Below are 27,166 nucleotides of genomic sequence, written 5' to 3' on the forward strand. Positions count from 1 at the left end.
CCAACCACAGGGACACATGCTGCTGTGTGCAACGGTGGCAGGCATTCATGTCTGCGGACTTGGAAGTGCAGCCAACTACTCCCCCCACCCCGTACCAATTAAGCACATGTATGTCGCTCATACATGTGTGCGCGTGCATGCTTACAAAGCTTCAGCCATACACAGAGTCCCTCCCCCTGCTCAGATCCAAGCTAAAATCACTTTAGCCAGGGCCAGGCTGCCCATATGAGGAAAGCCCAGGGGAGGTGGGGGTTAGGAAGAGGCCAGGGTAGGGGGCAAAAGGAGGCCCTGGTTTGGAGAGGTGCTGCTGGTTCCCCTGGCTCTGCCCTTCCCTTCCAATCAAGCCAGGGTAGACAGAATGCACCATAGCTCCCCCAAGCCCTCAAGGTGACCCTGAAGTGGCCCTCTCCTGCTCCTCTGCTCCCCAGGATGGTTTGGGCTGGGGCCCAGCACCTACTCTCCCTGTGACGCATACACGGTGGGGAGGAGGCTCCCAGCACTGTGTCCCGTGTCCCGTATGCGTCAGTTACCCTGTCCTCAGCCTGGGCTGTATGCCCACCACCCGTTGAGGCCTGGTGCAGCCAGGGAGAGGACAAGGCCACAAAGGCGCTGATGGCAGCACTTGGCCCCCTGCCCAGCTGCTCCCCAGATCAAGGTGCAGGTGTGCAGGGGGTAGGAGTGAGGGTCTCAGGGTCAGATGTACAAGGTCAGTCTCCCCTGCTCCCATGAGGGTGCTCCTCAAACACAAATATACCTGGGAGGAAGGAGAAAGGAGGCTATAGTGACAGCGGGGCATGGAGACGATTGGGGAGCACATCCAACAGGACTGACCACAGAAAGGGAGCACGGAGATGATTGGCAAGCCCATCCAACAGGACTGACCACAGGGAGGGAGCACAGAGACAAAAGGGGAGCACATCCAACACAGGACTGACCACAGGGAGGGAGGTGACAAGCCTGAGTACCACAGTGTGACATGGGTACCTGCTGCCTACCTCCCGAGGCCCAAGGAGACAGAGACTGGACTCAGCTAAACCCCCAAACATATCTAAGAGCATGTCAGGAAAAGTGCGAAAGCAGATGCCCAGAGCCGGATCCTGACAGTGCTGAGCCCCAGGGGCAGCTTAGGAGCCATGCAGCAGCAAAGACAGGGCAGCGCGGGCAGGGAACACATTTCAGATCAGTGCAGCATTGGCAAAGAGCAGTCTAGCCAGCTACAGGCTATATGAGGTCCCTTCCCGTGAATCCTTGGATGGAAAAGAGGAAGGAGAGCCAGCAACATCAGTGGGCATTGAGGTGGGGGTGCAGGTCAGAGCTGGAGACAGACTGCCTGAGCCACCTGGCGGTGTTCTTCTGTCACAGGCTTAGCTTCAGTGGCCAGGTTGACCCAGCTGGGGTTGTGCCCTGGCCACGGTTTCCCTCTGTGGACTCAGAATCCTGGCATCCGCAAAGTGAGAAGGTGAGTCCCGGCTCAGCTGGATTCCAGTCTTCTCAGGGAAGATGGAGCCAGGACAAGAGAAGAATGTGGTCCAGGTCCTACACATAACTAGAGCAAGCTAGACTCCAGACTCAGGACCCGGGGTGATAAACCCCAGGCCTCAGTGGTGTCCTCTGCTTACTCTCTGAAGTTCAGGCGCTGGCCTGAGCCCTGGCTCCCACACACAGCTCCGTGGATGTACCCCACACACACAGCTGGGGCAACAGTGGGGTCCCACAGGTGGCAGCCCAGGCCTAGCAGGGCACCTGGTGTGATTTTTACCGTGGCACCACAGCCTGTGGTGCTTTGAATGAGAACAGCCCACTCTGAGCCTCAGTTTCCCCTCTTAATGTGGCAAGATGACTACTAGCACCCGGGACTTCCAGGAACCTCTGGGACACAGCAGAGCACACCTGTCCTACAGAGTGAGGGTTTCCTCATCTGTGCTGATCCCAGGCTTCCTGCTCCATGGGAACACTGCTCAAGGGACAGGGAAAGGACATGGGAACATGGCTGGTGCCCTGGTCACCCATTAGAGGTGGAGGTATCAGTAGGAAGACATTGGTGGTGGCAGCTCAGCCCTGGCACAGACTCTCTGCAGAGCCAGGCTGGCCAAGCTCCCCCAGTGCCATCATAACCATCCGTGCCGTGCCGTTACCCCAGACTAAACAGGACGGATGCCTCAGGCCCAGCCAGAACTCGCAAACCTTACAGCAACCTCACCACCCCTTTCTAGGAGCTAGCACTGGGCAATCGGGCCACTACCCATCTTTCCACCTTCCGGGGCCAAGGCTCAGGCCTCAGGGCGGGACACTGGGGCTTACTGCTGCCTTCCCCTTCCAGAGGCTTCTAAGACAAACCGTCCTGGATCTCTGCTCCTCTATGAACTTGGGAAACTGCCACCATCACTGAACTACCTGGCAAGTTGATAAGTTATTGGGATCTCAAGTGTGACAAGCCCTGCAGGAGACAGAAAAGTACAGGCACCGGAAGTAAGAAGCTCTGGGATCAAACACAGAGCTGTGTGACACAGGCAGGCTCATCACCTTCTCTGGGCTCTAGTCTCCTTGCCCAGAGGTGCCTTTTCAGTGGCTCAGGTGTATCTGACATATCCTTGAACGTCAACCCTGTGTGGCTAATGAATGCTTCAGTTAACAGACGAGAAGACGGGAGTACTGGACTCAAAACAGTAGGGCAAACACTGACCCTCTTGTGAGTTTCCTCCCTCAGCGTACCCCTACCTGATGGAAGGAGCTTGCTCCAGCCCCTGGGAGGTTAGCTTTTCTGTCAGTCAAGAAATTCTTAGTTGAGACTAGATGTGGGCCTCGACCCCAGGACCTTTGCACATGACTCTGCTTGGCACATACTTCCTCAGCATACCCACTGCCTGACCTCAGTCATATCTCTGTTAAACTGCTCCCCATGTCATCCCTGCTTTGTCACCATGGCTGAGAGAACCCCCTTGTTGTGCTCTACTGTGAGTTCTCAGCTGCCACCCACTCCCCTACACCACCACCCAGCCCAGCACAGGCGGTGCATCTCTATCTGATAGTTTTCGGGTGTAACTCCCATGCTAGCCACAACAAGCCCAGACACACCGGTGCTGGGTCACTGTGTGCAGCAGAGATGGCTGAAACCCATGACTCCTCCGGGCCAGGGTGTCAGAGGTTAGAACCAGTGGGGGCTCGTGATGTGTCAGGGGATGCCCTGAGCCTCCTGGCCTGGTTAACCCCTTACACTGCTCATTTCAGACCAAGAGACAGAGGCTCAGAGAGGTATAGCAATATGCCCAAGGTCACACAGCCAGGAACCTAGGCCAGCCTGAGTCTTGCTAGGGTCTCTGCAGGGACTGCTTCCCACACTTGCTCACATCTATCTCTCAGTAGGTGCCTGCTGCTGCCTCTCCCTCCCTCCCTGAACCATGATGTCATCTCTATCCTACCCTAGCTTCAGCCACCCCAGGTCTTTCCTACAACTGGGCTACCTGGAACGCAGCATCAAGGCTGACAGCTGAGCTATCACTTCCACCAGGCCTGGCTTCCTCCCTCTGTCGGTGCAGCAGGGGCATGAGTCAATGTTGTTCTCACCTTGCCCTAGATGTCACCCAGGCCCCAGGGCCCCCGTGCACACACTGCCTGACACCCTCAGAACGCCCAGGACAGCTGGGGGCCCGCTCTGTCTCTGTCTCACCCGAGGTGCTGGGTTTCATCCACCCCATTCCGTCACGTCTCATTAGTCTCAGCCCAGAAGCCAGCTGCTCCGCATCCCCGGGGAGCTGGCCTCTGCCCCCTGCCTCGGCACCCACTCTGTGTTGCCCCTTGCTGGGAGCGGCCATAGCTGTGCCATGTCACAGGGAGGAGATGGAACAGGCTGAAGGAACATGTCATCCCTCCAGACACTACACCTCCAGCACCCTGTAGGGGCTCCTCTTATACCTGCTCTGCGCAATCCACACAACTTATTCTCTCTGAGCCTTAGTTCCACTTCCTCCAGAGCCGAAAATCCCTTCCCTCCTTCCCCACACGTATGGAGCCTGGAACTCTTGGCTGGAGACATAGCCAAGAAGGGCCTGCCTTAGGTGGAGCCCGGACACAGGACGAGCATCCGCTCTGGGGGCCGGGTTCCCGGTGCAAGGCCTGAGATCCAGGGCTTATGGTCTCCGGGCCTCAATCCCATCAGTTCAGAGAACAGCAGTCCCTGTGCATGGGTATCCGGCTATGTCCCCCTCCCAGCTCACGGGTCCCTCTACGTCCCTGTTACCAAGGCATCCCCGTGCTAACCACAGCCAGACCTCCAAGCAACTGCAGGCAGGAAGTCAAGGACTGCCACAAGGCCTTATGCTTGGCCAGTGCTCTGGTTTGTGAGCAGTTCTGGGATACCTAGCCTGGCCCAGCTCCTGCCCACCCCAGCCCCAGCCAACCTAAGACTCCAGGCACAACGGCCCTTAGGTGGCTCTGTAGGGAAGTCTGTTCTAACAGTACCCCAGTCACTTCCTGGCTCTTGCAGAACCCCCACCACCCACTCTGCTCAGGGAGCAGTCTTCGTTCTCCCCCACCCTCACAGGGTCTCTCCTCCCCTGGAACCCACCTCCCCTCCTAGGTCTCCCTCCCCACACCTGACCCTGCCCTTTCCCTGGCCTCTCCCCCACCAGCCTTTCCTGTCTCCCTACCTAGTCTCTTTCCCCTATCACACCTGCCCACTCCCAGCCTGGCCTCTCCACCCGCATTGCCCCAGCCCTCTTCTGCCTGGCCTCTCCTCCCCCACTTGGCTCAGCGGCAGCCCCTGGGCACTACTCACCGGTCTCCACTGGACCCGCTCTTGCACAGTGCCTGCGCGCGCACGCTGCCTCTGCCTGCATGGCCTCCATTCATTCATTCAATAAACATTTATGGAACACCTACTATGTACCAGGCACCGGCTAGGCCCACCCTCTCGGTTCTACCTGCAGTCTGCTCCTCCTCCAGGGTCCCAAGGGTGGGCATTTTCCTGCCTTCCAATATCCTTAGGGTCATTCCAAGGCAGGGCAGTATGTCAGGGGACCTCTGGGGAGAAGCGGAGGCTCCAGGTTGGAGCACACGGCCCACTGGGGCAGCCTGGCCTGTCAGGGGAATACATGGGCAGAAAAGGCATCAACTGGGCCTAGAAGCTTTCCGGGAAGATCACTCATCCCAGGAAGCAGGCCTGTGAGCCTGTGCTGTTCTGAGCACCTCTATGCAGAGGAGGGGACTAGATCTCCAGCTGCTATGCAGTGGCTGTCTTCTCCTTGGCCCCAGGCTCTGACTCATGCAATGCCAAGGGACCCTGCTTCATCTGGACAGTAATTAAATTTTGTTTTTAGCTAGCTGGCAGTGTGGCGAGCTTGGGAGCTTTCTTCTGCAAAGCATCCCTGTTTCTGGAACCCACTAGCACCCATGGACAACCCGGTAAGCCACGGTTCTGCCTGCTATAGGATAGAGCAGGAGGCATAATCCTCCCTGACCGGCGCCCTGATCCCTGGGCACTGTTGGTTATGAGGCAAAGAAGACAGGGACTCTCCGGAGTTGGGGCAGAAACACCGGCTTGCATGGGGACCCACCAGCAGGCTGCTCTTAGCTCACACCGTTGGACCCTTACCTCCATCCCCACCAGATACCACTCCGCCCCACAGTGGTTCTGGCTCTCAGAACTCTTAAGACAACAGCAGCATGGGGTATCATTTGGGGGAGTCTCCAGTGATGAGTCTAGGGTTCCAGAATGTATCTGTGGCTCTTTGGTCCTTCCAGTCTACTGAATGTGGGCCCCGGGCGAGGAGTCATCCATTCTCCAGGACTTTAAACTGCCCCATGTACTTTTGGCCTCCCCTTGGCTTTTAGCAGGTAGCTTTTCACAGAGTGCCCCATACCTGCTGCCCCACTCCCCACCTCCTGAGGACCTCTGCTTCTCACCTGCCCTCCACAGTGCTACCTGAGTTTGTGGGGGTTCCAGCTGTATTTTCAGAACAAGCTCCCTACCCTGCCAGCTGGCCTCCGCTGAGTTCCTGCTCAAAGCTGCATGGACATCTGGCCTAAGTCTGACTTGTGAGCCAAGTTTGGAGCAAATGGTTGGGGGTCCTGGACAGCCAGGGTTCCCTCCCATGACTCCCTGCCTCCCACCTGCCTCTCCCAGACCCCAGCATCCAGGTGTCTCTGGACTCTTAGCCCCACCCAAGGCTGGAACTAAGAATGCCTCCCAGGTCTGAGCCAACTGTCTGTCTCCTTCCTACCTCCAGGCAGGTGGTGGCAAAGGCCACCAAGGGTGCCACCTGAGATGGTGTGGAACACCCTCTCCTGGCCCTGAGGGTAGTTGCTCTGGGAGTTGGGGGCCAGCCCGAAGGCTGCCTTGGAGGCCGCAGGGGGCCTGCAGCTGCAGCCCAGAGAACAAGGAGGCTTTGTCTGCATCCAGGGCCCCAGAAACACCACTGGGGGAGGGCCATCCGTGACCACGGTGGTGACATGCCTTAAACCATGGAAACTCCTGCATCTACCCAGTGGGTCCTGTTTCTCAGGCTACCCTGGAAGGTCAGGGCCATACTCTCTGATCATGTGGGGGTCCTCCAGCTACCTCACTCAGTGGTCCTGGCAAGCTACTTTCCTGAGTGTTTCCTCTTCTGAAAAAAAGGGGGGTCAGGAAGGGTTCTCACTATAGGGAACAGCTTAGAGGGAGCAGGGTGTGGCACATAGTAACTGCTCAATAAAGTTAACTGCTCCAAAAGGTTCTGAAGGCTGGCTCCGAGAGCAATAGCACCAACCGGCAAGCAGCAGGCCTCGCCACCTCCACGCTGAAAGTGGCCGTGCAGAGCCTGCGGCCTAGTCCCTGCCCTGCTCTTTCCTCTGGTCTTCAGAGCCCAGCACCCCACTCTGCCTCTCTCCCTGGCCCCTCTCTGAGGTCCTGGACCCTCAAAGGCCCTTTCCCGCCCCAGCCTTCAAGCCTGTACCCAGCCTCGGTTTCTCTCCCATTGCCAAAGCACAATGGCTGTTATAATTAACAGATTATCTCAGCGCGACAGCTGTGCCCCTTTGAAAATTAGGTTGAATAACAAGATCCTGATGTATGGTAATTTCCTTTCATCTCTCTACCACTTCCTCTCTCCCTGCCCCAGCCCTGTTACGCATGCAAATGCTCTACTCCATCCCAAACGTCTCCCTCCCACTGGAGCCTCCCCTTTCTAGGGCTGAGCTGGGGGATCTGCCTTCCCTGACCCTCAGGGGCCTCATGCCACCCATGACTTGACATCCATTCTGCCTCCCTCTCTGAAAACATGGTGGGCAGAGAGAAATACAACCATCCCAGTCTGAGGAACTGCACGGCTGGCTTTCCCCCACTGTCCCTGTTCCCCAGATGCTTCCCTGGGGTACCACCCACAGCTCGCTGCTCCTTTAAGCCTCCTGCCCCAGAGTACATCTTGGTCCTCTCCATGGTTCCTAATGGATGCTCTGTGATGCCCACCATCACCTTCCTGGCCCCTGACAGCCCCATCCCCGCTGCCTGTCTCCTCCCTAGCACCTGGAAGGACAGACACTCTTCCCCGCCTCCACACACCCTGTCTGGCTTCTCTCCAGCTCCCCACCCTAGGGATCTTCATGCCCACCAGCTCCACTGGTCCTGCTGTGCTCCGCTCCAGCATCCTGACTGGTCGGTCTCCAGACTTTACCAACCTATCACATCTATCCTCCTCCCGGCAGAGAGAGAACAGCTAAAACAGAGAGCTTCCCTGGCTCAGGGATGATGGGGGAAATTCCCACAACCCAGCCCCTGTGGCCCTCTGGAACCTGCTCTCCTCAGCTGGTTGGGGTGTCCTTTATGGGTCCCTACGGCCCCTGGGCTTTGTCCTTCTCTGTCCCTAGAAGAATCCTGTCACTTGCTTCTCCCCTTCGACTCAGTTCTCCAAGGAAGGCCGGCTTCTGAGCCTCCCCACCAGCCCAGTCGACACCAGCCCTCAGTGAATATCTACGGCTGCTAAGAGGAGAGGGGAACCAGCCCTCCCATGAACAAATAAAGAAACCGAGGCTCAGAGTGGCTAATGGTCTCTCACACAGTCATGCAAGGCAACACGCAGACTGGAGCCCCGATCTGAGGTCTGAGTCCCTTGCGCTCTCTGCTAAGGCTGTAGGGGAAGAACTTCTCCACGGGGTCGGGGCGGGACAGGCAGTTCAACATTCCAGAAGCCTTAGCTGCTGCTAAGGAGACAGGATCCCATCCCAGGCTGTCACTCCCTGCATCTAACCTTGAACCCTGAGCCTCAGCCTATGGGAAAGAGCCATCTCTATGCTGGTCTTTAAGGGTGGCTGCTGAGCCAACAGACTAACTAGTGGCATTTGGGTGTCTTCCTGCCATGGCTCTTGGGAATATCTCAGGACATTGGGGTGACAGAATGGGAGAGCCACTCAGAGTGCAGACCCTCTCAACGAGAGGTAATGGTAGGGGCATTGGTGGGCTGGGGTCAAGTCATTCCCTTGGGCAACTTTGGGTTGGGTCTGGTGTACTACTACACTGTGAACTGGGCCCACAGATACCCACCTCCACGGGCAGTAGTAAAGACTAACCATGACATGCCCAGCACAACACAGATGCCACACTAACTGCATGGCTGCTGGTTCTATGGGAGTTCCAGGGAAGGGGAAGGAGAAGGTTGAGACAAAGCAAGACATGTGTCCTTGACTCCCTCCTCAGAGGCCCACCATGGCTGCCACTGCCCCAAACAGAGCTCATATCCTCAAACCCTCTCACCTTTTCTGAGCTCACAACCTAACATCTCCTTCTCTCGCCCACAGAGCTTCTGGGAGGCCCAACCCCATGTCCTCCAGGTCTTTGTTCCTGCACCTGAGGAGTGAGGGGCTGTTCCCACCTATCCCCCACCTCATACCTTGGGGCCCAAAGCTCAGCCCCTTCTCTGAGGACCCTGCAGGAGAGGGATGGCCTCCCTGCTCTACTCCACCCCCAATAAGTGGCCCCCAATAAGTGGAATCCTGGACAAGCCTGGCCCCACCTTGCCCTCCCATACTGGGAGGGGAAACTGAGGCATAGACAAACAGTAGCTTTCCCATGATGCACTTCAATCTCAGGCTCTGCTCCTCCAACCACCCACAAGGCTTCTCTCTTGGTACCAAAACTGTCTGAGAATGGGACCCCCCCCACTTTCCTCTCTGTGTTCCCCAGTGCCTAGCCTAAGGCCTGGCGCATAGTAGGCACTCAGTAAATGTCTGTTGAATTGAATTGCACTCAGGGCGGCCAGTCGTCTCTGCTCTGGAAGAGAAGCATAGAGTTAGTGGAGCTGTTTCCATGGCAACCAGGGGCTGGACCACACTGTTGGGGGAGGAGTTCAGTCACCCCCCTACCAAGGACCCCAAGGGCCCTGGAGAGGGACCTGGGGAGAGGGAACATTCAGACTTAGGTGAGTCTGAATTCAAGTCATGCTGCCCCTAGGGCCTCACAGGCCCTGTCTAGAGGTAACACGTTGGTCCCTCCCAGCAGATGACAAGGACCAGAAGAGACACAGGAGGCATGCACATAGTGGCCTCCAGCTTAGGAGCTGTAAGTACTTGGCACCTAATGCCTGTGAACTGCCTGGGAATCATGCCCATTCTACAGCTGAGAAGACTGAGGCTTGGAACAGGAGCAGGGCTGCCCTGGATCCCATGCTGTATTAGGCAATCTCCCTGCAGGGATGGAAGAAGCAAGGCATGACAACGACGATGATCCTCAGACAAAGATACCGACCCCACCCCCACCCTACTGAGGGTGGCCCCAGTTTAGCCCAAGCAGCTAAAGACTGTGCAAGCCAAGAACCCAGTAGGAGTTCCCAAGCACAGAAGGGTAAGGTGAGAAAGGGGCTCACCCCCATTTGCCTCTCCCCACAGGGTGAACTCAGATACAGCAGCCCCCCCAGAGGGTTCAAAGCAGTCCTCAGATCCCAGGCTGCCATAGCCTGAGCAGGTCCAGAGTTAATATAGATCAGTGGGGTCTATAAATACACAGCTAAATGGGCCCCGCAGGGCCCCAACCTCAGCTCTGTCCCAAAGACACCTTCCTTCTGGGCCGTGGTTTCCATGTCTGTCACAGCAAGCTGTACCAGGACAGAGATCACCAAAGTCAACAGCATTCTACCCCAGTGGGGCTGACTGGGAGAGGCCCTTAGGGCCCAGGCCAGAGCTCCAGAAAGTAGAAAGAACAAAGGAGGCTCCCCTGACCTCCTTGCTCTCTCACAGACAAAGGTGTCAAGGCTGCGGCCTGCTCACTGCCTAGGAGTGTGGAGTCATAGTGAAAGAGACCTAGGGTCAGAGCTCAGGCTGCAAGAGCCCCTACAGCCAGGATCCAGGAGTCTCAAGAGCTCAGTGGGCCACACCCTGGGGTGTCCTTTGCCCTCTGGGTCTATCCCAGCTTGTACAATGAGGAATTAGGGTTTTATTGGGGATGAAGCCAGGGGGACAGCCTGAGCCACTCTGCAAAAGTGCAGCAGAGCCCAGTGTGTCCTCCATGGGCATGGATAGGAAGGATGGGAAAGGCGCCACAGGCTGATTCCACAGGCAGATGTGGGTCAGAGGCACACCTCACTAGCACCAGGCCCTGCATGCTTAGGATATCAGCCACAGGGATGGGAACACTTGACGGGTAAGACAAAGCCAGGCTTAGAGGGGACCTTGTGGTCCAGCACTCACCACCTCTGGGATCTGAGACAAGGGCCTACGAACTCATAAACACACAGTTCCGAGCAGCGATGGCTGCAGCGTCTAGGTGTCCCAAGGCCATCCACGGGGAAGGAGCAAGTTCTCACGGAAATCTCGACTCACAAGACTCACACAGCAGGTAGGGAAGTGGGAGAGAGAGCCCTAAGGCCATCCTGCCTCCACATTCCTTAGGACAAAATCGTGAACACTCTTCTGAGCTCTGTGTTCATGCCCTCTGAGTCACAGGATGACAGCGCAAGCCTGCCTCTCACTCACTCACTCACTCACTCACTCACTCACTCACTCGCCCCTCATGGCCGGCAGCCTGGACAGTGACGGACAGTGACGGGACGTCTCTGAGCATCCTGGTTTCGGCATTCTCAAGGCCACCTTCCCTTCCCGACCCCATGCAGCTGCTACAAGGAACAAAGGGTAGATGGAGGGTCCCTGCCCCTTTTATAAACTGTAGCACGCTCTCCTTCACTAGCTTCTATAACCCTTCCTAGTCTACATCTCAACTCTCTTTCCTAGCACCACCCCCCGCCCACCCCTAGGTTAGGACCACCATGAGTGCGCCCCCACAGCCTCTCTGCCTGCTCCTCTCAAATCCTGCACCGCCTGGATAAGTGGGTCCCCTGAGCCTGCCTTAGTGCACAGGGCTTGCCTCACTTGGTCCTTTGCATCCTGGGAGCCAGACATCAGTCTGTGGGTTCCATTCATCCTTCATGGAGGGCATGGAGGCTCACAGCAGCTAACTTGACTTGCTCAAGACAACTGCAGGAGAAACTGAGACGGTTTGGTTGTGACTGCAGAGCTGGAGGATCTGCTTGGGTGTCTCCAGCACTTTGGCCGCTGTGGTCCCCAGTTCATTCATACCCACCTGCTCCCCGTTTATACAGCTTCCCAGATGTATGCAATATTCATGTTTCCACCCGCAACAGCTCAACACCCTCCTCTCCAAGGCCTTCGGGAGCCCCATTAATCATTCAGACACACCTGCATATTCATTAACTTCTGAATTAATACAGGGTCCTTTATTACCTCGGGCCTGCTGCCTGCATTAGAGACACTTGGACTTCATTCATTATTAAACTCCCCTGATAAATGATCACATCTCTTCTTCACAAGGGAGGGGGCACAGCACCCAGACCCTGTGAGCCAACAGGTCTGATCCCAGCACCAGCGGCTGTGTGACCTTGAACAAAACCCTTACCCTCTCTGGGCTTCCCACATGTTGAAACTGGTAAAATCAGACAGAGGTCAGTCGCCACCAGCCAACTTTGTCAAGGTAGTCCCATCCCACCCTTTGTCCCTGCTCTGTCAGTTTCTTGGACTCACTCATTCCTTGCTCTCCAGAAGTGAAATGACCCTGAAGACTACCCAGGGTGGGCTCTGTCACATAACACTAATAGTGGCAGGGTTTATAGCAGCCCCCCAGCACCTTCTGAGCCCGCCCCTGCCTCAGGACTTGAGCTAAGCCCAGCACTGTTTCTCCCATCATACACTGTCTTCAGTATGGAGAGGCAGACATGGGGGGCTGGGGGAACTAAGACCAGCGAAGTCAAGCTTGTCTCCTCAGAAAAGCTAGAGCTGGCTGTGAGCTCAGGTATCCACAAACCATCTGGTTCATGCCGGCTCCAGCCAACGCCTCCTGCCCTAGCGGATCCTTCCATGTCTATGCTTGCCTGAGGGAGCCGTACATCCCTGGCTTCCTCAGCAGACATCACATTGGTCTCCGTTATGCCTAGTGCCTAGAGGGCCTTTGAACTAAGCATGCGGATACCTTGATCTGTATCCCCCCTCCCCGCCCCAACCCCGCTGGCTGTAACCCTGCCTTCCACCTCCACTGCACTCCTCAGGCGGCTCCAAGCTAAGGGCCATCAGCAGGTCTAGCTGCCTCCCTACTCAACTGAGATGCAGGCCTGAAGCTTTGCTCTCGCCCTCTGGTTGTATCACTGTGGGCTCCTTCCCAAGCCTCTGCTCCATCATTTTTCTCATGTCTCACTTTGGCCTCTCCCTCATCCCTCATCTACAATCTATCCTGACGCCTGCCCAGGTCTCACATCTGCTGTCCCACTGCCCAAACCAGCAGCAGCTCTTATGCAGATAGCAAGCAGGACCTCCAGCATCCCTGCCTCCTCCGATGCCTCTGCTTGGCTGCCCGAGGCCCACCGGTCGGGGACTCCCCCTTAGAGCTAGTCAGGAGCTGCCTTGGGTCCCAGGTTAAAGCTGGAAGTTATCTTGAAGGTCACAATCCCCCAAGGGCCTGGCTGTCCCTCCTCTCCCCAGGATGACTCTACCCACCTTGTCTGAGTATGAGTTCCTCCCAGACCTGTGGCGTCACACGGCAAGCGGCCCCAACCCACAGCCCTGGTGACAGACAACTGTGCACCTGCTACCCTATAAAGAAGCTTCCTATGAGTCCCCGTGGCCAGCACTGGGCCACCTACCACCAACAGGGCCCCCACTTAACCCAACCATTTCTCAGATGAAATCAAGACCCAGAAAGACAGAGCAGCCTGGCCAGGTTAGTGTGGCTGGAATAAGCCCTGCCCCATAAGAATCTGTTATGGCAAGATCGAAATCAGGCCCTGATTATTCAGTCACTCACAGTGACTGACGGATGGGCCTGGTTGTCCTACCCATTTGAGAGATGAGGAAATGAGCCCAGAGCAGTGAAGCCACTTGCCCAGTGACACACAGCTAAGAACCAGAAGGCATGAGATTTCCCAGAGCCACACCTCTCTAGCTCCTCTGCCCACCCACTCTGCTTAGATTGCTCGGGAGTAGGGGAGAGGACACAAGCATGCCAACAGCAGCAGAGACCTGAGATGGCCTTCCCTCAGCAGACACAAGCTTCCTTACAACCTCCCGTAAGTGCGGGACAAGATGGTCCAGTACCTCATCAAAAAAGCCTTCTCTACCCACTATCCACAGACCCTGAGCTATAAAGACATGCAGAAGGAATGGGGGAGGGGGAGTGCAGACTATCACCAAGAGATGGGAGATCAGGGGATGAATGACAAGGAGTGACAGCGGGCAAGCCCTGAAGTCCAGGGTCACCAGGAGACTAGACGACAGACAGAAGCTGGGGAGTCTGGGAAGCTCAGCACCCCAGAAGCCTGTGTTCTGCCAAGCAGACTGTCCAGCTACCAGCACCTGCCAAGCTCTGTGGCTGCCTGGATTCGGACTCGGTCAAACAGAAGCAGGGATAAGGGGACAGACAGGAGCGTAGGATGGGACACACGTGGGGCCCAGGCAAATCACCAACCTCGCAATGCACTCAAGCTTTAGAGCCTAAAGATACCTTCCTGAAACTTATTTTGTACAATGATCAGCTCCTAATTTCTCTTACAAAAAGCCACTGGGCTTGCAAAAAGCAAGGAGGCCCTCCCAGCTTTCTGGATGCACCTGTGTTGTATGCTCCGTGGTCCTGCACCACTGCAGACGTGGTGGGGGTGCATGGTCACAATTCCCCAGCCCCCTACACAAGGTAAGTATACAGTAGGTGATCAGTAAACGCAGCCAATGCCAACTGTCTGTGCCCGTGTCCCCAAGTCCATGATCAGACAGCAGATGCCAGCTGTGGCCTTCTACCTCAGTGAAGGTCAGAGCCAGCAGTGGTCACAGCCCTGAGGAAGGAAGACTGGAGCCAGAGGAGGCAATGTCCGGGAGCAAGTGCGCCCCAGCCCCCTCTAGAGCACCCTTCTATCCGTATCTGCCCTCTTAACTGCTGCAGGTTCCCAGGCCCCTTCCTCGGGCCCCCTCCTCTCTGTGTTCTGATACCTGCTGGTCCCCTAGGCTGGTGGGTCTCAACCTTCTCAACCTTGTGACCCTTTAACAGTTCCTCATGGTGTGATGACTCCAACCCTGAAATTATTTTCATTGCTACTTCATAGCTATAATTTTGCTACTGTTATGATCTGTAACTTAAGTATCAGATATTTGACCCCTATTTGACACCCCCCCCCAGGGGTCACAACCCACAGGCTGAGAACCACTGTGCTAGGTGCTAGCACCTTAGCATCTACTTGCTGGATCCCAGCATAGACCAGCCAAAGGGCTTGAGGCTCAGAAGGTCCACAATGCCTCCACTCCTCGAGTGTCCCCATGTGTCAAGGCCACTGTCACCTGCCTGTGGCTCCACTTTATCTACAGCTCTGCCTCTCCCAGCAGGTGATAAGACCCAACTCACACCTCACGGTCAGTCTGTCCCTTTCCTCTTCGCCTTCAGCCCCTCAGCACTGCCTCCAGACAACCTCTCAGAGTTTTCCAGAAAGCAGCTCCAGAGGCTGCCCCATGCTGCTCAAAATCTTTTGATGTTTCTGCAGTCCTGGGGAGGGGACCCTAGCTCTTAAAGTCATAGGAAGCGTCTGTGATAAGAACCTGCATCTTCCTCCCACCTGTGCTGTGAACTTCTCCAGTGTTAGCCCAGTCACTTCCTCCAGGAAGTCCTTCCTAATCTTAGGTTTCTCTACTGAATTATCCTGTATTTGGCAGATCACCAATGGCCTACAGTCTCCCCTCTAGAGGGCCAGAGCAGCACGGGTCCTAGCGCTGAAGGTAAAAGAACCACATGAGGACCTTCCCGCAGGTCCCCATCAGTCTGCCCCCTGCATGGCAGTAGTTCTCGCTACAACATGCTGCAGGTGGTTATTATCACAACATGCTGTTCACATGCCATCCCATCCTGAACCTGCCCAGGACAGTCAGGCCAGGCAAGTGCAAAGGGACAGGGACAGGGAAGGATATGGACAGAGCTTCTGAGATGAGCCTAGTCCACATGTGCAGCTGACACAGCTGGCCTCTTCTCCACGTACGTGGGCCCCACTTCACATGGGCAAACAGTCTCTGAAGACCAGCAGCTGGCCTGGAGCTGACCCTTGCCTGCATCTGCTTCTGAGAGGCAAAGGAGTCTCTGAGCACAAGAGAGAACATTCAAAGACAGCAGCCAAGTGCACCCTGGGAGCCGTGGGTTCCAGGGAAAGAGCAGCAAGCAGGCACCTGCAACCCAGACCCAAATTCTTGCTCTAAAGCCTCCAGCTGTGTGACCTTGGGCAGCCCATGCAGCTTCTCTGAGCCAACTTCCTCATGGGTCTCTAGGGATCCAATGTTAGATGAGATCAGAGCAGCACCCGCTACGGAGCACCTTGTGAATCAGGCCCTTTCAGGGTCCTCTTCAAAAAAGCCTGCTCAGAGCCCTGCTGCTGTAACTAGGGCACCAGACCTGTTAGCCATGCAATGCCATGCATGGTGACCTCAAACCTTGCACAATGCCCCCACTCTACAGGTCCCCTCTGGCTCTGCCCTTCCCTCTCACCCTTCAAAAGCAGCTGGGATGCTGGGCTTCTAGCCCAGCTGTTTCTGCCTGTGAGCCAGCACAGCCAGCAGCAGCTCCAGTCACTTACTGCAGCCTCCCTTCCACCCGGAGAGCAAGCCCTCCGTCCTCCCTGGACCCGATCCAGGCACCCTTCCCTCCCTGTGCACCGCCAGCAAACCGCTCCACAGACAGCTGCAGCAGCTGGCAGCTGCCCCACCCCCTGGAAGCCCCTAGCCTCAGGCTACCATCTCGGCAGCCACCTGAGCATCATCCTAGATTTCAGAGTCATCTGGTACCTCCCCGGCTCCCTGGGACTCTCACAGGCCCCTGTGGCCCGAACCTGGAAGACCTATATACTCTAAGCACAAAGTACTTCTCCCCACACAAAAAGGCACACACACACACACACACACACACACATATCCATATGCTAGGGATGTGCATGTGCACAGCATGTGAACATGTGCCACACATGCATATCTGCATACCTGTGTTTATGTGCCATGCAGTCCAGTGTGTGCCATGCATATACATATGTTTTCCCATGTACACATATGTACATGCATGCCACATACATATGTGCTCACACACATATATGTATTGTACTGTATGCATACCATCCCCCCCTTTGCTGGTGCTGGGCCCTCTGGATATGTTCCTTGCTTTGGCTCCTCCCTTGACCCTATTCCTCCCTATTCCAGCCCTTGAGTGTTTGGTCTGGAAACCCCACACCCACATGCTCTCGCATGCCTGACATGTTCCTTACTGCTAGAAGACATGCCGTCCTCATGTTCCCCTCTGGTAAGCATCTCACTGTTTCTAACCTTAGCATCTGTTCACACCCCCTGGCCTACCCAGAGATTCCACAGCCCCACTGTACTGGCAATTGCTATCCCCTACCAGGGACTCCAAGTCGTCTCCTATAGGAAATCCTCCAGCACATTAGGCTTGGTCTCTGAGCTTGGCATCCTCCTTGGCCTTATGCAGAGGCTGTGTCTATCAGCTTCTAGACACCCCAGCTCCTTGCATTGTTCTTTCATATAGGCCCTGCAGAGCTGTCTCTCCCATGCTGCCCTAAGCTCTGAGAGGCTCCCCAGTCTACTGTGATCCTCTTAGCCATAACTTCTTCCATCCCCATGAACCTCCAGGGTCACACACCTAAGCTCCTGTCATGCCTACACCCTGACCAGCATCTGACCAGCACCCCTCCCTGTCTACAACCTGGGGAGGGAGGCAGCACCCAACAGGTCCTGACAGAGCACATGAAGGAACAGGGAGATATGGGGAGAGAGGGTGTGACATTAGCCTCTCTGGTCAGCAGCCTTGACCTGTCCCCAGAGAGGCCCCATGTAGAAACACAGAGAAAGGCCCACCCACACCTGGGAACAACAGCAGAGGCATCTGCCTTCTCCCTCCCTGGCGACCTAAGCTTCAGGCACCCTTCCTTCCCTGTGCACCGACAGCTAACCACTCCACTGACAGCTGCTGCAGCTGCCCTGCCCCCCTGGAAGCCCTGGGACTGAGCTTCCTGGACAGGCTGGGTGGGGCCTCTGAGCTGAGATTTCCCTAGAGACCAAGTCTGAGCTGCCCACATCCCAGAGTCACCAGAAGAGGTTCTGACTTTTGAATGGCCACAATCCACAGACAGGAAACTGAGGCCCACAGTTCTGTCACATCTCCCAGTGGTTCAGTGTCCTGTTACTCTGGGGCCACTCCTAAAAGAAAGAAGACCCATCCCCCGCCACAGCCCACATGAGCCTTACACCTACCCAACTAAAACAGGTTGCAGTGAGGGCTGTGTCTGCAAAACCACAGACTCCCGACTCCCTGCCCATCTCTAGGCCTGTCACCTGTCACCTGTCACCTGTCACCGTGGCTCCCAGCTCCTGCCCTGCTTCTTCCTATCTCGGGAAGATCCAGTGAGGGCTCAGCCAGAATCATTCACAAATCACCACACTTGCAAGGGACTTCTGGTTTCAATAGCGAGAGCCACCATGGTAAGTCACTCATGATTTTCATTCTGTCCTCGGTGCCCTGCCTTCGGGCAGGAGTGAGGGACCCATGGAGAGCAGACAGGCATGCTGCTGTGCTTAGGAAGCTCACAGCTCCTGAGGAGATCCACTGGAGATGAGGCATTGTCAGTGGGTCACGGTGGGGTGGCCACGGGGCTTCAGAACAACATCCTAGACCAGGCCAGAATGAGACTCTAGAACAAGGTTCAACCTCCCTCTCCAGCTCATGGAAGACAAGGATTTCAAAAGACATGAATCACCCAGCAAAGGGGCGTGGCTGTCGGACAAGCCACTGTCGTTTCTGTGATCTTCACAGGGATAGGGGGCATGTGCTGCCATTGCCTTCGAGGAAACTGAGGCCCAGAGATCTGAAGCAACAGGCCTCAAACCCTATTGCTCTCAGGCAGCAAAGCTGGTGGTCTATAGACTTTCCAATATGTCTTGGGGTCTCTGAAGTGGCTAATAACAGTTACTAGAACATTCTCTGATCTAAGGGCCATGTCACTGCAGATGGCATTGAAGCCAAAGGCTCCCAGAAGCAGCAGAACAAGAGAAGGCCTAGCCACAGTAAGGCTGAGCCCAGCAGTCACCTGGGAGCCATGGCCACAGGTGGGTCATGAACTCACCTGAAATCACCCAAGCAAACCAGCACTGGGCAGGAGCAGAGGCCACCCTTACCTGGAGGACAGGGTTATTCTGTCACTGGATGGAGCCCGCCTCAGCCCTCACATACAAAGGAGGGGTATGGATTTCTGCATACTTAACTTCCCAAACGTTAACAAGCTCAAAAAAAAAAAAAAAAAAAAAAAAAAAAAAAAAAAAAAAAAAAAAAAAAAAGATATTTTTCCTCAGCCCCACAACACCCTTCGTTTGCTTAATTTTGTTTTCCCTCCCTCCCCCAGCATCTGCCACGGTGAGAGACGTGAGAAGCTGCAGATTCCAGTGTTTCCCTGCCAAGTGGGTCTGCCTTTACCTCCCTCCCCGCTTGCCCTGGGAAGATGAAGGGGAGGGACTCCCCGCCCCCCAACACACACACAGGAAATCAGAAGGCACAGGGCTAGGGGTACTATCTTCCTGCTGCTGTGTGACCTTGGGCTCCAGACTTAACCTCTCTGTGGTATAATTGCCTCCACAACAAAGTAGGAATAGTGATTGCACCCTGTCTGCCTCGGGGTGGGTGTGAGGATCAAGGCAGATAATCCCAGTAAAGTGCTTAGTAGTCTCCTGGCACCGAGTGAGCCCTCAATAAATGTTAGCCCTTGTTATTATGTAAAGGAGAGTTAAATACCTCCCCCAGCTAATCCATTTGTAGAGTTTGCCTTCTGGGGCAGGCTGGCAGCTCCAAACACAGCCCAGCCCACAGTTCAGTTGTGTTGGCTAGCTCTGCGGATTTAAACTCCAGCTTCTATGCCATCAGGCAGAGCTGGCTAACCACTGGAGCTGGCTGCAAGCCTCACCGCACCCTACTGCCTGACTCAGACCCTATGGACAGCTCCACATGGTACAGCCTCCATGTACAGCACGGATCGTCACTCATGATTGATGCATCTCAAAAGCTGTTTCAGAGCCAGGGACAATGGCACATGCATCCAATCCCAGAACATGGGCGTAGAAACAGGAAGATCAGAAATTCAAGGTTAGCCTGGGCTACATGAGACCCCTGCTTCAGGAAAAAGATTTTTAAAAGATCACCATGGCGGCCCACACTTAGAACAAATGTCAGCACTCAAGATGCTGAGGCAAGGGGGCTTACAAATACTTGAGGCTAGCCTGGGCTAGACTCAGTCAGTGTAAGACTGTCAGAAAAAAAGAGAAGGAAAGAAGAAAGACAAAATGTGTGTGTGTGTGTGTGTGTGTGTGTGTGTGTGTCCATCTTGGTAATTTTATGGCCACAGAAAGCCAAGCTAACAGCTGAGCATGGTAGCCCACTCTTGAGCTCCTAGCATTCAGAAAGTTGAAGCAGAAGGATTGCCAAAAGTTCAAGGCTACAGTCAAACACCTCTCTCTCTCTCTCTCTCTCTCTCTCTCTCTCTCTCTCTCTCTCTCTCATGCACACAAACACTCACATACACACTCAAATACACACACACATGCTTGTGCATACACACACAATCTCTCTCACGCACACACATACACACATGCACACACATACATACACACTGTCTCTTTCTCACACACACGCACACTCACACACACTCTTGCACACACACAGACACACAGACATACACATTCGTACACACACAGCTGAAGGATGAGGAAAGCAGAGGGAAGTGGTAACCAACCTACAGGTCCCAAGGGAAAGGACCAAGAGGAGAGAATGTTACCAGACTTTGCCCATTTTCTCCCTGTCTCACCAGGCCAGGGGGAGAGGTGTACCCAGAGTGTGGCGAAGCAGAAGCCTGCATTGCCAGCCAACCAAGGGCTTGGAAGATGACACCTGTGCGTTCCCAGACCATCACTGGGGGCTTGGGAGATAAGAGAATCGGTAAAGATGGCCCCTTCTCCCTGAAGTCCCCATATCCACTGTGCTGAGTCTACCTCCGCAAACAGCCCAAGGCAGCAACCATCCACAGTGCCCAAGACTATGAACCAAAACTACACCTCACAGGCTGGTCTGTTTTGGATACTCCAGCAACATCTTCCCTTATCTCCCACCCCTCAGGAAAAGCAACCAGCCCAGGCAGCAGATTTCAGAGTCACTGAGAGGATCTGAGTGTCTGGCCCTCAAAGCTATGGCTGTGCACTCCCAAGATGCACCTTCCTCTCCTTCCAGGCCAGGAGAACAGTGGAGGAAGGACTGACTGACTATGATGTGTCTCAGTTTCTCCAGGGCCTCTCTCGTGGCTTGTATCCACCCCTTGACTTATATCCACTAAAGGCAAGAGAAATAGCCAGTGGCCACTGGGAACTATAAGCAGGATGGGGCACCTGCAAGGTGACCAGTGGTATGCTGTGTGTCACAAAGTCAAAGAGGAGAATCAGAGCTGGACACACCCATGGGCAGAGATGGGGGACACAGCCTGACAACTGGAGTCCTGTGAGGCTCAGAGGGAAAGAGGCAAAGAGAGAGGGAGGGAGGTGGGCTCCTCGGAGGAGAAGAAACAAGGTCAGGATGGAGGGACGGGGTAGGAGCCCATGTGTGGGGATGAGGCCATCCCAGAATTGTCACAGATCACAAAGGTGCCAGATTCTTAGAAGTAGCCATCATGGGTCACTGACCGGGTGTCACACTGACCGGTGTCACTGTGGATACCTACAATCTCCAGTGTTCTCTCCAGCTTAGACCCCTTCCACTATTCCCTCCTCCCCTCGGTACCATGACACTTGCCACCCACAGACAGGTCCACCTCTCCATTTGTAAGTCCTACTAACCAAATATGGCTGACAGCAGTCCATGGACTTGCCCAAGGTCCCACCAAGCTAAGAGTGGTCCAGTGGGGACTCCAAGCTTGCTCACAGACACCTTCACCGCTGCCTCCATGACTTTGCAAGAAGGCCCTAGGCTATCCCAGCTGCTGCAGGGGTAAAGACCAGAGCCAGGGCCACAAGGGGTGAAAACATGAGAAGGGCCTGAGGAGGGAGGGGTGGGCCCAGAGAGAAGACTGGATGCTAGTCTAGGACCCAGTTGCCTTGGCAACAGGACTGATTAATTCCAACTTGGGTTCCATCTGTGCCTTGGCTGGATGGGCGGTTTGGGCTTGCGGGTGTTTGTTTTGAAGAGAAGGGGAGAGAAGTGAGAGAAACTGGAAGGCTGTAGTCCCAAGGGTTGGTGGGGGGCTGTGACACTCCCCCAGGTTCACACACAGCATCCCCACCACCCATAGACAAAGAGGGTTTGGCCCCCAGAGACAGCCCCAACCCTGCTTTCCTGGAGGATATTCAACAATCCAGTCCAAACACCGCCTTATGTAGACAGCAGCCAGAATACCCCACGTGAGTGCACACGTGCAGACACACATGCACAAACTGAGGAGACCACAGGACAGAAAAGCAAAGGCTTGGGTCCCTGTACCAGCTGAGATATGAGAGCCTCAGTTTCTCCATCTGCAGAGTGGGCAGATACCGCCTGCCAAGGGTGGCCTCTTCAGGGTCACTTGTGGGTATTACCCATCCTAAGGTCAGAGAGGATGTCACCCAGGGGAAATCTGGCCAGGGAATCATGAGAAGAGTAGTAACCAGAAAGTGGCAGAAAGGAGGAGCTAAGCCAGGACTAGATGGTGCATGTGAGCGGGAGAAGGGACCCCGAGGAAGTCACAAGCCTGGGCCAAGTCCTGGCAGGTCTCAGAAGCTGGAGCAAGGCATCTGGGTCTTGGCCCAGAAACAGTGAGAAGCCGGGGAAATGCTCGGGAACTGGCACCGAGGAAGGGTGCAGGGAGAGTCAGAGATGCTGTGAGGATGCAGGCAAAGATGGGGAAGGAACAGCAGCAAGGGCAGCAGACAGGAGACCTAAAGGACAGGAGGACAGACTGGTGGCCTGCAGGATGGAAGCTCAGAGTTAGGTCCAAGAAGGCTCACCAGAGTGCAGGCTCCTCCCTGGAGGAGGGTGCCTTAGGAAGGGGAGAAGGGCAGAGTATAGAGGGAGAGACCAGCAAGAGATACACCGAGCTTTGGACTCAGAGGACACGTTCAGATCAGCAAGTGGCCACAACTGATGCCTGAGAGCCAGAGGCTGATTCCAGCGAAGGGCTGTGAGTGTCTGCAGCGCCTGCTGTAAGAAACTCTAGGGATATGGAGCCTGGAGCACTGCCTAGGCAACGGCTGAGGGTGAGGATGAGGGTGAGGATGAGGCCCAGCGAGAGCTCTTAGGGACAGGTATCATGACAGCTTACTCTGGTTCCCTGGTACTGGTTATATAACATTGCTTAGAGCCAGATCCCTTGAGTTCAAGTCCTGGCCTCCCCTGACCCTTGCAGTACAGCTTGACTCCGTCTTCTCCGGTGTCACTGGCAGGTAAAGGCAACATTGTGGGCTGGGATGTCACCTAAGCTCTGTCCCACAGATCCCCGGGGCAGTTCCAGGTGCTACATGTTCAGGGAAAAGGCAAGAAACTGAGCTGTGCCGAGCACCTTCTGTGTGCCAGGGACCTACTGCGTGTTGAGCACCTACTATATGCCAGGCCCCTCAGCTGTGTTATAAACCTGACCTCAGAGAACTCAGGAAGGGAAGGCCAGAGCACATCGCCGCCCCCCCCCCCCCCCGAATTGTTACTCCTTAGATACAGATAGAGAAAGCAAAGACATGGAGCACATGGTCACAGGGGTCACCATGAGCATGAAATATGAAAGCATGTAAGCCAGAAATGATGGCTCATGTTGGAAATCTCAGCACTCAGGAGGAAGAGGCAAGAGGAAGTTGTGAAGTCACGGCCAGCCTGGGTTACACAGGACCATGGTTTCAAGGGAAAAAAAAAACTTAAAAAGAAAAGAGAAGGAGGGAAAGAGAAGGGAAGGAGGGAGGGAAAGAGGAGAGGGGGAGAGAGAAAAGGAGGGAGAGAGGAGGGAGAGGAAAGGGAGTAGGGAGGGTAAGCCTGCCCCCTGTCTGCACACAGTAAGCACTCACTCACTTTGCAATCACTGTTATTGGCCACTTCATTTCTCCTCCCAGGACAGCTCACAGGATGGAGCTTGAGGCGGCAGTGATCTGGGCTCTGTCTTGCCTCTTAGCTGTGTGACTTGAGCAAGTCATCTTCCCTCTCTGAGTCCCACACCATTGTCCTGAAGACTGGGCTATGCCCAAAAGGCATCCTGCTCATAGCACATAGTAAGAACTCAATCAATGACAGCAGTTGTCATCAGTCATGGGCTATAGAGACAAGAACAGGGAACAGATGACTTCACAATGAGGGGCAGGCTATGGTGCCTCCTGTCAGCCAGGCTCCCAGAAGCACCCAACTCAGGATCCCCCCATCAGAGAAAGTGCAGATTGCTCAGGGTCCCTCTTTCCCCATTTCCCTAACTGAGCAGATGCAGGGGGCAGAGGGAGGGGCTGTTGAGTTGGTCACTGGGCTAAGGAGACAGAGGCTGGGAGTGGTAAGTATGGCTGGTTGCTGCCTATGGGGAGCCTGGGGAGGGCAGTCATAGGTGGGCACATAGTAGGTGCTCAGCACACAGTGGGTGCACTCTCAAGATCACCAAGAATACTTAGCACACAAAGCAACAGGCAGCAGCTAAGGATTTAGGCTGTTCAAATCCTAATTCCACCACTGATGATGGGCAGGATTCCCTAACCTCTCTGTGCCTTGGTTTTTCCCTTCTTTAAAATGGGAATAAAATAGTATCTATTTTCTTGGGATGCTGAGGACATGATGAACACCTGTAACCTTCTTAAAATAGTGCCCAGAATAGGTGTTATTGAATCATTTTGAAGAAGAAGAAGAAGAAGAAGAAGAAGAAGAAGAAGAAGAAGAAGAAGAAGAAGAAGAAGAAGAAGAAGAAATAATTCCCAAGAAGAAATTCCCTGTGATTCTTGGGCGGCCCAAGAATTGGGTCCCACAGAGAGTAAGAGGCAATGATCAAACCATGGCTCTGGCTTCCCTGCCCAAGGCATATCTCCGGTTTAACCTAGAGAACAAAATTCCCAAGACTCACCCAGCTCAGACCCCAAGGAGGAAAGAAACACTGAGACCAATTGTGGGAGACAACACAGGGGACAGAGCGGGGCTAAATCCCTACACCTGCTCCAGCCTCCTCTTCCCCCTTCTTCTACCGCTCGTCTTCCCTACCCCACCCCAACTATGGAAAACCACAGCATGTCTATAGGCACACTCTTCCTCTGCCACCCTAGGCTACTGGGTCCTGAAAAAGCTCCCCTGGGGACCCAGAAGCCTAAGTCAGAGCATGCGGGGACTGCAAGAGACATCCGGGCACTCGAGAACTCTGATTCCACACTACCCTTCTTCAGAAGCAGCCAGGGAAGAACCCCATCCAGAACGGGGTCCTGCGTGCACTCAGCCAAGAAGCACCAGGGGAGCTGAGACGCCCAACAGTCCTGGAAGCAGATCTCTAAGAACTACTACCACCTTGGTCCCAGAGTGTACCAAGAAGCCTGCCCTGGGAAGGAGGCAGTGCCTGGCTACCCGTAGCAGGGAAGCAGAGAGAGAAACCTGGCATACCAAAGTCCAAGTCAGGGAAAGGCAGCTCGGCTATGCCTGAGGAGAACAGAAACAGGGACTTCGTGTGTGGGTACCCAGGAACTGTGAGTGATGAATCCCAGAGAAAGAGTTGTTATGTGTTAGCTTGGAGGGGCTGAAGGCAGGTTCAGCGGCAGGTTTGTGGGGTCTTGGGGACAGCAGCCTTGTCCTTTCTATTCATACTTTGCGATCATGTATCAGCCCCTTGGCTTTAAAGGGTTGTTTACCCTTACATTTTTTTGACTGGGATACCCTGCAGCCCAAAGCTAACACACAGCAAGACTGCCCAGGCCACCGTGCATCCATCACAAATCAATCCAACTCCCTTCAGGCCAAGAGCCAGAGAGAAGACTGTGGAACCCAGATGTCTCCGGGCAAAGAGCTGGGGAGTAGACAGGACTGGAAGGAGAGCCCAGGAGGCAGCGGAAGGAAAGCTCTGCTCAAACCCTGCTCAGACGCTGCCCTGCCATCACCAAATCAGAAAGACAAGAAGCAGACAGCAGCAGGTGGGTGTCCAGCATGTGCCTGACAAGGAATGGACATAAGCCGTCTTCCTCTTCTAGCTGCTCAATCCGCCAAACAGCACAGATCCCCTTTACAGACACAGACACCGGGAGTGTGATCTTCCCAGAACCACAAAGCCACAGAGGGGCAAAGAGCTAGGGTAGAGTCCTTACTTCCACTCCAAAGGCAGGGTCTTTGCAGGCCCTGTTCCACGGGCAGTGAGTTCCGTGAGTGGGAGGGGTGACAGGGGCAGATATCTCCACATTTCCGGCCCTGGCCACCAGAGGTCATGCTCACCTCCAACTGCCTCAAAGCATGATGGCTGGAACCTTCCTTCTCACAACAGGAAGCTGGTACAGAGCTGGCATTCAGGAGCCCTTATTGGGTCAGGGGTGGGGCTGGGCACTGAAGAACACCACCTCATGCTATTGAGGAATGGAGCCTGCTGTGGGTAGAGTCAGAAATTGACATGGGGGCCCACGTGCTTGACTCCTGCATCTCCATGCGTCATTGCCCAGGAGTTTCTCAGCTCTAATCTGTCACCCCTGCCAGCCTTCCTGAGTGTCTAGCAGTACAGAAAAGGCTCACTAATGGAGGTCCTGCCTAGATCCAGGGCTCGTAAGCCACCATCTCTCCTCTGTGGCCACCCTTTTATACTCCTCTCCTCCCGGCTGTTCCTGGAGAGTTCTGGCTCCCCACCGGTTCCTCAAGGCCCAGCCCTTGGAGAAGAGAGAAAGGTTCATGTCCAACTACTGACTTCTGTCACTGTTCTCAAGGGCAGGAACTGACCTCTTATTCTAAGGTCCAGAGACAGTGTGGAACTAGCCAGGGTCACTCTGCAAGGTGGAAGGCAGGAAGGAGGCCTGCAGCCCCTCCCCCACTCTCTCTATGCCTATGACCATCACAGCGGGGCTACCTGTGCTGTGACTCAGTGTGGACCAGGTGGGTGGGAGGCAGGTCTATAGCAACTTCTAGAAGTCATCAAGTGCAGGCACGGTAGCCCTGCGGACCTTCTCTACACACCCGTGTGTGTGTGTGTGTGTGTGTGTGTGTGTGTGTGTGAGTGTGTGTGTGTGTGTGTGTGTGTGTGTATGTGCATGTGTTTGTGTGTGTCTTTGTGTATGTGTTTGTGTGTGTGTGTGTGTGTGTGTGTGTGTATGTGCATGTGTTTGTGTGTGTGTGTGTATGTGCATGTGTTTGTGTGTGTCTTTGTATATGTGTTTGTGTGTGTGTGTGTGTGTGTATGTGCATGTGTTTGTGTGTGTCTTTGTGTATGTGTTTGTGTGTGTGTGTGTGTGTATGTATGTGCATGTGTTTGTGTGTGTGTGTATGTGTTTGTGTGTGTGTGTGTCTTTGTGTATGTGTTTGTGTGTGTGTGTGTGTATGTGCATGTGTTTGTGTGTGTCTTTGTGTATGTGTTTGTGTGTGTGTGTGTGTGTGTGTGTATGTGCATGTGTTTGTGTGTGTCTTTGTGTATGTGTTTGTGTGTGTGTGTGTGTGTGTGTATGTGCATGTGTTTGTGTGTGTGTGTGTGTGTATGTG

The 27,166-nt window shown here is 54.8% G+C and overlaps 1 non-coding gene across 1 annotated transcript in view; it reads right to left on the bottom strand.

Annotated features, from left to right (window-relative positions):
- Positions 1-27,166, bottom strand: part of LOC117718704 (uncharacterized) — a 46,023-nt gene that overhangs the window by 2,383 nt on the left and 16,474 nt on the right. The window contains exon 2 of the transcript XR_013103363.1: positions 4,775-9,238. This is a non-coding gene — a transcript (uncharacterized LOC117718704). The remainder of the gene's footprint in view (positions 1-4,774; positions 9,239-27,166) is intronic.

The sequence above is a fragment of the Arvicanthis niloticus genome, chromosome 13 (genome assembly GCF_011762505.2).
Source record: "Arvicanthis niloticus isolate mArvNil1 chromosome 13, mArvNil1.pat.X, whole genome shotgun sequence".
In the NCBI taxonomy this organism is placed as follows: Eukaryota; Metazoa; Chordata; class Mammalia; order Rodentia; family Muridae; genus Arvicanthis; species Arvicanthis niloticus.